This window comes from Pan paniscus, chromosome 6, assembly GCF_029289425.2.
Source record: "Pan paniscus chromosome 6, NHGRI_mPanPan1-v2.0_pri, whole genome shotgun sequence".
NCBI classification, from domain to species: domain Eukaryota; kingdom Metazoa; phylum Chordata; class Mammalia; order Primates; family Hominidae; genus Pan; species Pan paniscus.
In genome coordinates, this window is record NC_073255.2 from 195,988,934 (window position 1) to 196,001,919 (window position 12,986).

Consider the following 12,986-nt stretch of genomic DNA (forward strand, 5'->3'; position numbering starts at 1 on the left):
GTAATAACATTTAAACAAGATTATTTGGAAATAATGGACAAGAAAAATTAGTATAAATTGTTTGGGGATTTTAAAATTAAAGATAAAAAGCTAGGGCTTCAATGACCTGTGCCAGCCTATAGCCTTAAGAGTCAATTTGCAAACACTCAAGATTTGGCCAATATGCCTCTACTACTTCTACTTAACACAGTCAAAGGGAAATTTTTAGATTCTTTCATCTGATTTGACTCTCTTAGTTACGAATAAGAGGATATCTAGAATATATATGTGACTTGTTAAAATGAAAATCCACCTTCTCTGAGTCTTCAAATATCTTTCATATCTTACATTTTTAGTAACATCAACTTTTGAAGTCATGTCCGTAGTTGTATGAAAAGAAAAATTTCAGGAACATTCAACCTCAAAAGTTCTTTTTCTTAGTCTGAAGTCATAGAAGCATTTGACTTTTACTTTCTCTTTTTAAGTTTGTACTAGTAGGTATTTTGTATAAATATAATATTTAATTATTGCCTTTGTATTCCTTTTCTCTAGTAAACATCCTGGTTTTTAGCTATCAATATGTAGTTTTACATTTAGGGATTTCTAATGGAAAGACAAAGGAATCTGAAATCAGAGGACAAGAGTTTATTCTACTTGACTAAACACATACAAAATACTGGAAGGAGAGTTTTACAACAAATATTTAATATCTATGACATGTAAAAAGGTTTTCGAAATCAAGAAAATTCAAACAATTCAATACAAATATCATCAATAATAACACATGAACAGGTGGCCAACCTTATTAATAACCAGAGAAATATAAATTAAAACAATCCATCAACTTGTAAAAAAGATGAAATTTCCCAGAGTTGGTGTAGGTGATGTAAAATTGTCATGTTTGTATACTGTTCATAGAAGTTAAATTGACATAACTTTTTGGTCAGGCAATTTGGAAGTATATATCTAAATTAATAGAGTAGTTTTCTAATAACCTGGGAATCTCTTAATCTAAGAATCTTTACTAGATTTTTCTAGAACAAATATACAAACATTTATGTACAAGGGTACTCACTGCAGCATTTTGCTAAGGAAAAACTCAGAAAAAATCTATATGTTCAACAGAGAACAGGTACATAATTTATGACACAACTGCACAATATACACCACTAAAAGGATATAAATTTATATGTAGTATGAAAAAGATGTGAATGATAGCTTGTTGGTGAAAAACAGCAATGACTGGAATATTGTGTGTAACGTAATCCTGCTTTTCTGTATATAATGTAGGCATAGAAAATAGGATTGAAAGGACATACTCTAGTCAACAGTGTATATAGCTTGGGTGGAGGGGCTGTATAATGGGGAAGGAGAGTCCCTTTTCCTATCTATTCCATATACATCTCTGGATTTAAAAGATCATACATGCATATGCATTACCTTCAAAATTAAAATGATAAAGACAAAAGGAGAAGCTTTGGATTTGAATCATGATACTACTGTTTGCAAGTTATATGACCGTGGGGAAGTTGCCTAGCCTTCTGGGGTTTATTTCCTCATTTATAAAAATAGGGAAAGTAATAATACTTGTCTACGTATCTTCTAGGGTTGTTAGGAGGATTGAATGTGATAATGGGTTACAGCATTATGAATTATTTATTCATATAACACAATTATTATAAAAATATTTTGCTCTGATTAAAATAAAAGAAGGATGAGATCATGTGTGTTTTTCAGTCCCGGTAGTTCTACTAACCAGAAAGCCCCTGCTGATGTGGTGATCACAGTTGCTTTGGTGCAGCTTCCTCTTGACTTTTGGCATTTCTCCATGCTGCTAGCTAAGGCTGAGGTGGCGACTGTGGAAGGTGTGATCTCCTCCCCCTCCCAGCACACATTTGTGTGCGTACTCACACTCATGCACACACAAACACACACATGCACACTCTATCACAGTACATGAGGTGGCAGCAGCTGCTCCAGCATAGACTTTCACACAACATAAAGGACTTTTTTGGTGTGGTCTGTGCATTATTTCCTGTTAAGCATGAGCTGAGTCACTGCCATGCTTTTCCATCTGAAACCTTTCTGAGGCTCAGGCTGTGTTAAGAGCAAACCCTCTCCCCTCCATGCCCACCCCATGGCCCTCTACTGAAGCCAGATCTTAATCTGCTCATTTCATGAGGATTTTCAAACCGAATGGACTGGGCCATGTGAGAGATCACTGAAAGGAACAGACCAAGCAGAGGCTAAGAGACTCCATGCTAATCTGCTGAGTCGTCTGAAAATGCACAGCTGTGGGAGCTCACGGTGCTTTAAAGTACTTTGGCAGGATGTTTGTTCAGGGGTCTGTTCCTGCAGCCCTGCTGAATGTTTGGTTAGGAGGCATAATCTTTTTTTGGACAGGATCTCCCAAATGTAAAGTGATAGATGCTAATGTGGAATATAATACAGAGGATCCAGCTTGGATGTCATAAATAACAATAAATTGTTTAATCTTGCTGAGCTGTAAATCTATGATTGCCAGAGGTCTTTAGTTCACTGGAACATAGTATGGGGGCAGGGGCACTTAGCAAATAGGCAGTTATTATTTTCCAACCAGACAGAAACTGGTCTGATGGAATTTATCTAAAAAGGCATACACATGTATTTTAATTAATTGTGACAATTACTCAGAGAAAACACATGGCCCTAAAGAGGCTGAGGGGTTTTTTTGTTCTACCTATAAATGTATATGTATATTCACCTATATTCTACCTATGTATAAGTAAGAGAATGAGTTTTTGTTTTGGGGATATATATTTATACGTATCTATACAGATAGATATACACATACTTAATTTCTGTCTACCTATTAAGGTGTGGTGCCAGATGGAAAGTATTTTTAAGCATTTAGATAGCTTATTCTATAGCATATGTGTGCATATAGCCCCCCCATAAAGCTTTGTCTCTTTTCTGGATATATTTAACAAGAGGCTAGAACAGAGTCCAAAATGTCAGAAATGTTTGAACATTCCATAGAAATGAAGGAGGTGTTTCCAAATGACCTATGTTTCTATGGCAATAAATAGAACTTGTGCTGCGTTGGATGGGTCAGGAGTAAGGAATATAAACAGTGTAAGTATGACTATTCCAGGCAGAAATCTACCTTGTAAGAACAGCTTTGTGCAGTGAGCTCAACAACATTGATCAGTTAGCAGTCCGGTTCAGTACAACATTGATCAGGTAGCAAGCCGGTTCGGCAGTGCCAGTCGGAGACACAGATGGGGACAATCAAAGAAGATGCAGGTCAGGACAAGGATGCAGACATGTACCTGTCACTACCATGGACTTCAGCAGCTTCTTAGTGAGCAGGTTTATGATTAAAGAAGAAAGACATCGTTGATATGTCAGCATGTTACAATTAATTTGCTGTTTAGTTATTAGCAAACTACATCCAGTTTTTAGTTTTTAGGTTTTTTTTTCTTTTTTCTTTTTTGAAACAGGTTCTTGTTCTGTCATCCAGGCTGGAGTGCAGTCGTTATCCAAGCTCACTGCAGCCTTAAACTCCTGGGCTCCGTGGATCCTCCCACCTCAGCCTCCCAGGAAGCTGGGACTACAGGTGCACGTCACCATGGCCAGCTAATTTTTCTTATTTTTTTGTAGAGATGAGGTCTTGCTGTATTGCCCAGGCTGCTCTTGAGCTCCTGGCTTCAAGCCATCCTCCTGTCTTGGTTTCCCAAAGTGCTGGGACTATAGGTGTGACTCACCATGCCTGGCCTACATCCAGTTTAATTTATACTACAGTGTGGGTTTAGTCCTCAAACATGTTTTTGTTTTACATATAAAAATTTGAGGTAAAAGAACATTTTTACATTGGTCAATAATGGTACATTTAAACAATGGACGACTATATCCATTAAAATCATGTTGTGGAAGAATATTCAGTGACATGGAAAGATTGACTCAAGGGCAAATGAAACGTGTCAAGAGTCTGTTAGGTACTAGACACTGTAAACTGGGTCTTGGCTGTGTTACTTGCTTACATCCTCCATCATGTGATCTTTTAGATAACAAAATCGAGATACATAGGGATTTGGGATCTTGCGCAAAGTCACTCAGGCAGTAGGTGGCAAAGTCAATTCTTACATTCTTTCCCATTGAACACCAAAATCTCAGCTTACCTCAGGGCACTCAACTCTGCTTTCTTGACCCACACCCAGGTAGACCCAATGGACACTTGTAGCTCTTATCCAGCTGGGGTGGTCACCTCATAAAATGGCAACAAGTGGGGCCCTTTCTTGTTCTAGTGAGTCAGACTGTATACCTTAAAGATTTCAGAGCACTTCCTATGTACTGAAATTGCCTCATTACCAGGAAGGACATACTTCCAATTTTCACCACCTCCATTTTGCATCCAAGGAAGATTAGATTTCTTGATCTTCTCAATGAAATCTTGAGAAATGGGTGGGCCGATTGAAGAACAGGACTTGGGCCACACTTCTAGATGCCTGTGACTTTTCTGCACTTATTCAGATATTAGGAATTGATTATGAAATCCATGGTGGTTTGATGCTAATGAACTCTCATCTATCTCTCCAGCATGTGTGTAAAGACTTCCAGAGGTACAGGAAGTTGAGGATGAGCTCTCTTACTTCCATCTGGTCTCCATGTAACAAATCATATAACTGCACAATTATCCAAATGCAAATGAAGGAGTCCCTTGATGTTTGGATAACCATATTCATGCCTTGAGTTTGTTATTTCTTGAAATTGCCCTTTTCCATCTCCTGTTTACCCATGGACAACACTACTTAAGGGCTGGCACTCTGCAACCCATGGCAGCTTGGCTTTGGGGTTCCTTCCAGTGTTTTGTTTTTGTTTTTAACCGAGAAGACAGGAAACAGGCATCTTTGTGTATATGGCTTGCCACAGCCCTTCATAGATGGACATGGTGGAGGCTGTGTGGTCCTGGAGAACACTTCCTCTGTGAAGCATCAGGGAAGTTTCTGTTCATTGTGTCTTCACTCTCTCCAATTCACTTGGGGAGTGATAGGGATTATAACACAGTGAGCAGAGGATATTGGGGAATGTCATGCTTAATTTTCTTTTCTTTTTTTTTTCTTAAATGACATTTAAAGCTAAAAGAGAATCACAAAGGGTAAGTCTGATTTAAGACATTTCACACATGAAGGAAATCCTGCTTTCATGCGTGTTATGTCACAGGAAAAACTCATTTAGAGTCAACATTCTGCACCTACTCCGAAATTTTAGCCTGAGGGTTTAAATATTACCTCGCTGCTCTCTAGGACTTTAATTTGAGCTAATTAGAAATGGAACTCATACTAAAACTAATTTAGGAAAGAAGCTGTTGATGTTCTGAAGAAAAACAGCTGTCAGAAATAAGATCATTAGAAAACCATAGTTGTATATGGGACAAAATGTAAAGGAATAGAAATGCTGGGAGAAAGCTTTTATAGAATAACATTTTATCTTTCTTTGGACACTGGTCTAAGGCATGTGAAAGGGCATATTGATTCCCTTGGCACCTGGTATGCTCATTTATGGATGAAAAAGCCCAATGACATAATTTAGGTGAGGTTTAAGGCTTGATGGGAGGCATTGGTGCCATTAGAAGGACGGACACAAAGAGTTCTTAAGTAACGGCATCATGGGAAATGATAATTGCACACTCCTTTCTACTATGTCTTGGTTTCCCCAAGGATTTAGAAGTCACGGCTGGGTAGGAACAAATTTATCATGAGTCTGTCTGTGTGTTTGGGAATGCATATGCCTCACAGATGTGTCTGCAGGGGTCTGTGTGATAATGTTCATATATGTGATAGGTGTGGACCCTGGGATCTGTATCTGTGTGGACCCTGGGATCTGTACATGTGTGTGAGTGACAGGCTAGGCTAGGCTGAATTTGAGTATCCTCATTCAAAAGGACATATTTAATTGAGGACTGTTATGTGCCTGGTTCTCCATCAGGAAGTGTGATTCAGGTTGGCCAACACAGAGTGGTCCAGGTCCCACTGACTAAAGGACTGTGGGTCCTGCTGCGCCAACTAGGTGCATGGACTGCTTCTATTTCAGATTCCACAAATCATAAAATGAGAATATGCTCTTTGTCAGGCTGCACATCAAGTATTCATGTTTGAGTTATTTCATTCAGCCTGAACCCATTTTAAATATAATAGGAAGTCTTGTTTCAAAATATATCCCTACTCAGGCTTACCGCCATGCTCCCCACCTTCATCCTGCCCACGGTTTTCTCTCACTTGGAAACTGGAGCAGCTCTGAAGGGATGACCCATGGCAGCCTATTTTCCAAAAATGAACCAAAGCTGAACTCTTTCTGGCCTCAGGACCATTGCACTAGCTGCGCCCTGTGCCTGGAATCCTTGGCCCACAGGCACTTGCACTTCTCAAATGCTGTCTCCTAAGAGAAACCTTCCCTGACAATCCCCTGCAACACTCTACTCTCACCTCACACTGACCCCCAGGTCTCACACTGACCTCAGGTCTCACACTGACCCCCAGGTCTCACACTGACCTCAGCTCTCACACTGATCCCAGGTCTCACACTGATCCCAGGTATTCTTTCTGGATTCATTTTCTTCAAAGCACTAATCGCCGTCTGATATTACACATATGTCTGTGTGTATTCATATGGTTCCCTAATTCACAAGTCATCTGTTCAAGAGCAGTTTTTTTGATTGTCTTGATCAGTCTGTATTTACACTTCCTGCAACATCGTCTGGCACAGAGTAGGAATTCACATGACAGCTAATTGAGATAATGAATGAATGAATAACAACATATGCATATCATTAAGAAATATCAAGGAAATGCCAGAAGAAACTACCTTGTTGGGAGAGCTGGTAGGTGTTTGAGAACTTGATTTTTGTCTTTAAGTCTTTGAGCACTGTATGCTGTTATATACTTTGTGCATGAAGTACTTTGAATATAAAATCGGAACAAAGATTTAAAAATATAAAAACTGTTCCAAAGAGGCAAAGGCACATAACATGAATCTTTAATTTTGGAGCCACTGATGTAAAATTTTACTGACTTTAGACGGCGTTTTAGTCTACTTAAGTGTTCAATCATGAAAATTCTCTAGGATAATTCTTTCTTTCCTGTCCTTTTAAAAGAGTAATAGTGATGCCTACCTCTCCCTGCCATGAGCTCTTTCTTCCACTTGATGCCCCACTTGATGCCCAGTTCCTGGCCATACTCATCCCCATACCAGACCCGCAGTTCACAGCCTGGCCTAATGACTCAGCAGGTTCTATAGAAGATCTGATGCCCAGTTCCTGGCCATACTTATCCCCAGACCAGACCAGCAGTTCACAGCCTGGGCTAATGACTCGGCAGGTTCTATAGAAGCTCTGCCTGTGGTACTGGAAGACCACCAGGTTCTGCTCTTCATCATCCCGGGCACAGTTCTCATACCTGGGGTCAAGGCAGGCAAAGGGAAAGAAAAGAGGCAGTGAGTTCCCTCTAGGCAGGATGACTACAGTGCTCATCCTGCCTAGAATGCTTCCCTGCTGTGCCTAATCAGCCATTTTTTCAAAGCCCAACTCCAGACTTACCTCCACCTTGATTGGCCATAAAACACATTGACCTCTAGCTTCTCTAAACTCTAAATTAATTCGTTTTATACCACAGAACTTGGTGCTTGATCACGTGCTCTGCTTCTAGATTAGCTCACATCATTCTACACTCAGCTCAAGTACATCTTTCTTTGACAGGCCTTCCTCTAATCACCCTACAGTTCACTCAGCTGCCATTCACCTGACTTCTTCAGATTCCTAGAGAAACTCAGAAGCCTCTTTCTCTTGGCCCAATAACATAGAACAGTAATAGTTGATTCATTTTTCTATTCTCTGATAGAACGACAGCCCATTGTGGAAAGGGGCTGGGTCATCCTGCAGCTCACTTCTGTTCAAGTAGTGAACTTCACTTCCTAACCTGGAAGATACTAAGTGTTTAACAAATGTGGATTACATAAATTAAAGCATGAATTAACCTTGTCAAGGTTTATCTTGGTGCCTCAATTTTGTCTAGCATACATATTTGTGTTTTGATACCAATAAATCATAATATCTATATTTTTATTTTTTATTTCTAAAAGTTGATGGTATAAAACAGCACTGTATGGAGAAAAATAGAAATAGGGGATGTGAAAATCATTGAGGGAGGCATAATGAGAAGGAAGGAAGTCCGGGTTTGTGAGAGATGGAGGTTCTCTCTGAAACTAAGAGAGCTAGTGGCCTTACCTCATCCAGTTGGCCCAGGATTTATCTTTTCCATCCACCTACTCATAGCAGTTTCTCCCCTTGGTGATCTGAGTTTCAAAAAATAAGGTAAAGACTTTTTAGAGGGTAAAAATCTGAAGAATTATTTTACTCCACGGTCATCAATGGCCTTTGGACCTGCAGAGCTTCAACTGCCAACTGAGACCACATGGCATGCACCTTAGTCATCATCTACACATCTGAGTTGGTTTGTCCAATCAGAGCAGAAGCTCCAAAAGGGAGGATGCACTTCTTTGTCTTTGTACCACTCTGCTCCCACGTACCCTGTGATCTCTAAATAGGAGTTCCATGTTCATGCAAAGACCCTTGAGTACACAGAGCTAACCATGTTATCCCTACCTATATCCTAACATGTAGAAGGTGATGTCCCACCAAAGGCACAGAAGGGATGTGGGAAGACAGAACAGGGGAAACAGCAGGCTCTTCTTACTAGCCAGGAATATCCACTGTTGGCTGCCTCTTCGTCTTCTGTAATTCGGCCCTCACAGGGGCCAGAGTGCAGACACAGTGGCAGATCAGATGCCTCGTTCCATACTCCAAGCCCAGCCTGAGGGATGCCTGATGGCCCAATTCTCAGCCCTGGGGGCAGACTGAGGGCTGAACGGTTGGGATGCCCCTTGTCCACTGCACTGTCCTTTACAAATGTAGGGGGCCCATGAGCAGCACAGCTGTCAATGAAGAAGTTCTGACACATCTCACAATCTGGAAGTGAGGGAAGCAGGGATTAGGAAAGTTGTAATGCATGTTCCTTGATATAAGAGCTTCAGAAAGAGCTTGGCACTCACATTATTTAGCCCCAATCCTGTACTTTAATTCATTCGAGTAAGGGAATGATTTGTGGGCCAAATGATGAAATTATTGTACCAGGACATAACAGCAAGCTGTGTGAGTGGCTGAAAGGGTCACTCACAGAGGTAGTCATCATCCTGTGGCTCGCTGATCTCTTTGTATGCATGACCCTTTCTTTCTCGCAGGCTATACATCTTTCCTACGGTCTCCTTCCTCCTGAGTTCTAGGTTGGAGAAGAGTAGATGGGTAAAATTGGGAGTCTGGGGTGTTTGTCCTTGTTTCATAAGAAAATGTGAAGTCTCCTACCATCAAATTAGCATCTACCTTTCTACATACTCTAGTCTCCCCCTCTTTACTGCTTCAGAGAGACTTAGACCCCACACCCACACTGACTGTAGATGCCTATTCAATTTTAGTTTCTAGCTGTTCTCATTATCCCATTAACCTCCCAGCCTTTCTGCTTACAAAATGGTTCATTCATGCATTTATTTATTCAGAAAATATTTTTTGAGAGTTCATTACATCTTAGGCATTGAACAAAGGCCTGGACATACAACACTAAGAAAGTATAGTCTCTATAGGGGATCTTCTATGTACTAGTTGACATGTGATGGAAAAGGAAATGTAGAAACGCACAAAAGAATATATATTATCAGAGAGGTACTTATTGGACACCTCACATGTATCAATTCATTTATATTTAATTTAATGATTTCAAACAATACATGAGCTCTATATACTTGGTCTCATTTTACAGATTACCATTCAGGAGCCCATGGAATTTATAAGATTTGCCCAAGGCCCCAATGCTTCTGTGTGGATTATAACCCAAGTGAGTGACTTCAAAGTTAATGTTCTTACATGCTATTCAATACTGTATCCAAGGCTAGGCATGGTGGCTCAAGCCTGTAATCCCAGCATTTCGGGAGGCTGAGCTGAGCAGGTCACTTGAGGCCAGGAGTTTGAGACCGGCCTGGTCAACATGGTGAAACTCTGTCTCTACTAAAAATCAGCCGGGCACGGTGGTGCACACCTATAATCCCACCTACTCGGGTGACTGAGGCATGAAAATCGCTATTTTCGTGGAGGCAGAGGTTGCAGTGAACCGAGATCTCACCATTGCACTCCAGCCTGGGTGACAGAGTAAGACTCTGTCTCAGTGAACAAATAAATAAATAATTTTAACAAAATACTGCATCTAACTTCTGGTCTCACAGTTGAGTCCAGCTTAAGCCCAGGCCTATCCAAAGTCCACCCCACATAGGTAGACCATACTCACCAACCTTTCTAGAGGACATAGCGGGACTAAATTCCCCTCAAATTTTTTCTTACCCAGTTTAGTCTAGAGTGCTGTCCAGAGGCCCATTTCTCCTGCACTGAGCATCTCTCTCTCTCTCTTTTTTTTTTTTTTTTTTTTGTGTGTGTGTCTGTCCAGCATCCAGTCATTCTTCCTAAGATGACAGCACCGGGATTTTCCTGGGAGAATCACCCATTCTCCATATTCCCAGGAGTGGCCACGACTCGGCCTTGGCCCTCTGGGCTCTGCATCGCCTCTGGCTACCACAGTTAGTTCAGGGTTGGGCTTGTGGCCTTAGTGGAGCCAAGAAAACATAATTTCTGTGTTTGGACAGGATTATAGGGAAGTGGAAATCCCTCCTTTCTGCCGGAGTTGCTGAGAGACCAGCGTGTGAACCTGGCTCTGATGACAGCGGTGTTCACTGAGCAGGGATCCGGGAGAGGGAGCAGATGAGCAGGGAGATGGCCCTGTCTTCGTGACGCCACTGCCCAGGACACTAGCACCGACCGTCCAGTGACTGTCAGTGAAGCCAACGTTTGTGTCACCTGCCACAGTGTGTCTCCACTGTGCATCTTGCTTTGTGTTCCTGGTGCCTGGACTTGGGTCTCGCCTGCTTGCAGCTGCCTGCGGGCGCCGAGCCTGATGGTCGTGCTGCTCCTCTGATGCCGACCCTGACCTCTCTCCAAGGCTACCACTTGTGCTCACCCACGGACCGTGTCTAATTCTGGCTGTGCTGGGCACAAGCTTCGCTGGGTATTGCTGCTGTGTTGCCCAGGGAACTGGGGCAGACAAGGGAAGCTCATAGCTCCTTTAGTCAAGGATTCTCATGTTTCCAAGAACCAACAGAGATTTTGTGTAATTTCTTAACTAAATTAGTCACGGGGAGATAAATTCAAACATCAGTTAAAGGCAGCTATATTAAATCATTTTTTTCTAACCTACCAGGCCAACCCTTCTCATATTTGATTAGTCCCTCATAATACTGGTCTCTGTATCTCCCATCCCAGGCCCTTGCCTCCTGGCTTGGGTAAATCTAGGAAAAGTCATCACTGTTGCACTGGGCTGGTGTGAGAATTGCTTTCCCTTGTCTGTGTGCCACAGTCCCATGCAGAAGACCCAGACGCCCCCAGTAGCTACCAGTTAGAGTGGGGGCTCATCTGCTCATTTCCAGGGCCCCTTACATCTGGTCCCGTTCTCACAGTTGCCTTTTATTAGATCCCTCTCCTGTATTTTCCCCTTCTTTGCTCTCACAGTCCCATGCACTGGAACATCCTTGCTACAGCTTTCAACTGGCCAAATTTTACCCCAAATCCTCAATGCTTGGTTGGAATCTTACCACCTTTGTGAAACCATTTCTAGTCATGTTCATAAATAGTGCCAACTCAATTCACCATTTATTGAAGACCTACTCCATGTTTGGCAGATGCTGTGACTTGGGTGTAAAAAAATGAACAATGCCAGCAATTAAAAGTTTACATTATGTTGGAGCAATAAGTTATAAAACAAAGGTATTTACAAAATATGCTCAGAGAAGGGGAGGGAGTAAGCCCCTCAGTGTGGGACAGTTGGCAGGCAGAGTGTGCTGGTGTGATCGGGCTCGGGGACTCTGCTCCAGCAGCATAAGGTGACCCAGGGCCTGAAGCTGTGGCTCTGGGCAGGGGCTGCCATGGGACTCACAGCCCACCCCAACTTGCCAGGGCCTTCTCTGAACCTCCACATTGCTGTGAACTTATTACTTGCTGATTTAATTCCTGGTTACTCTTTGCTCACTCTCTTACACATTCTTCCAGAAAGAGATTTGCTATATGTCTCTCTTAGCCCCAGCATAGTGATACTTCCCATAAAATAAGTTTTTAATAAGTACCTGTTAGTTGATTGTCTTTTTAATTTACTTTTAAAGTAAGCTTAGGGAGGACAAAATTATGGTGTATATTTGCAAAAAAAAATAATATCTCTAAGGAGATATAAGATTAATTGGAAGGAAATAAATTTTTTAAATCAAATGTCAGTCCTGAAGAATAACAAATGACACATGAAAGTGATTTTAAGCTGTAGGACTGCCCTGCGGAAGCCAAGCAGACAGGCAGGTGCTGTTTTCCCACTACTACCTCTCACTCACCCCGACCACAGCCCTTGAAGTCTCGATAACTATATTGGTTTAATTGTTTTTCCTACAATGAGGCTAGAATGACATAAGCCTCAAAGAAAGAACCCCACAATTGTAGTACTGAGCAGGACCTCCCTAATGCTAACTACTAGCAGGAGGACCTGAAAGGAGAAGGAATGGCTTCAGATGGGTGGAGGCAGATACTGGTGGGGCCTGGGATGGAAGACCCTACCTTGGGAAGATTTGTGGGAATTCCCCGGAAGCCAGTGGAGTTAACTGGCCAAAGAGAGCCACAGGGTGGGCTGGTTGTATTAAGCCAAACTACACGTGGAATTTGAATTTATAGGGTGCAGATTAAAAATTGGCCCAACATGGAATTTTTATCAGTCTGTGTGAGGGAAGTGTCTCTGTGGGTGTCACACGGTGATGTGAATATAACTCACAAGGGTGTGTGCAGCTTGACACTAGATCCGTGAAGGAGCCAACGTCCCATAGGCAACCCAAATTGCTATCTT

At 41.8% G+C, this 12,986-nt stretch overlaps 1 long non-coding RNA gene and 1 pseudogene across 1 annotated transcript in view; one reads left to right on the forward strand and one right to left on the reverse strand.

Moving 5' to 3' along the window:
* LOC134730731 (uncharacterized) overlaps positions 1–11,858 on the forward strand; it is a 37,819-nt gene extending 25,961 nt beyond the window's left edge. The window contains exons 2-3 of the long non-coding RNA XR_010112687.1: positions 9,825–9,899; positions 10,503–11,858. This is a non-coding gene — a long non-coding RNA (uncharacterized LOC134730731). The remainder of the gene's footprint in view (positions 1–9,824; positions 9,900–10,502) is intronic.
* On the reverse strand, positions 610–10,543 carry LOC129398379 (histone-lysine N-methyltransferase PRDM7-like; annotated as a pseudogene).
* Positions 11,859–12,986: the final 1,128 nt, after the last annotated feature.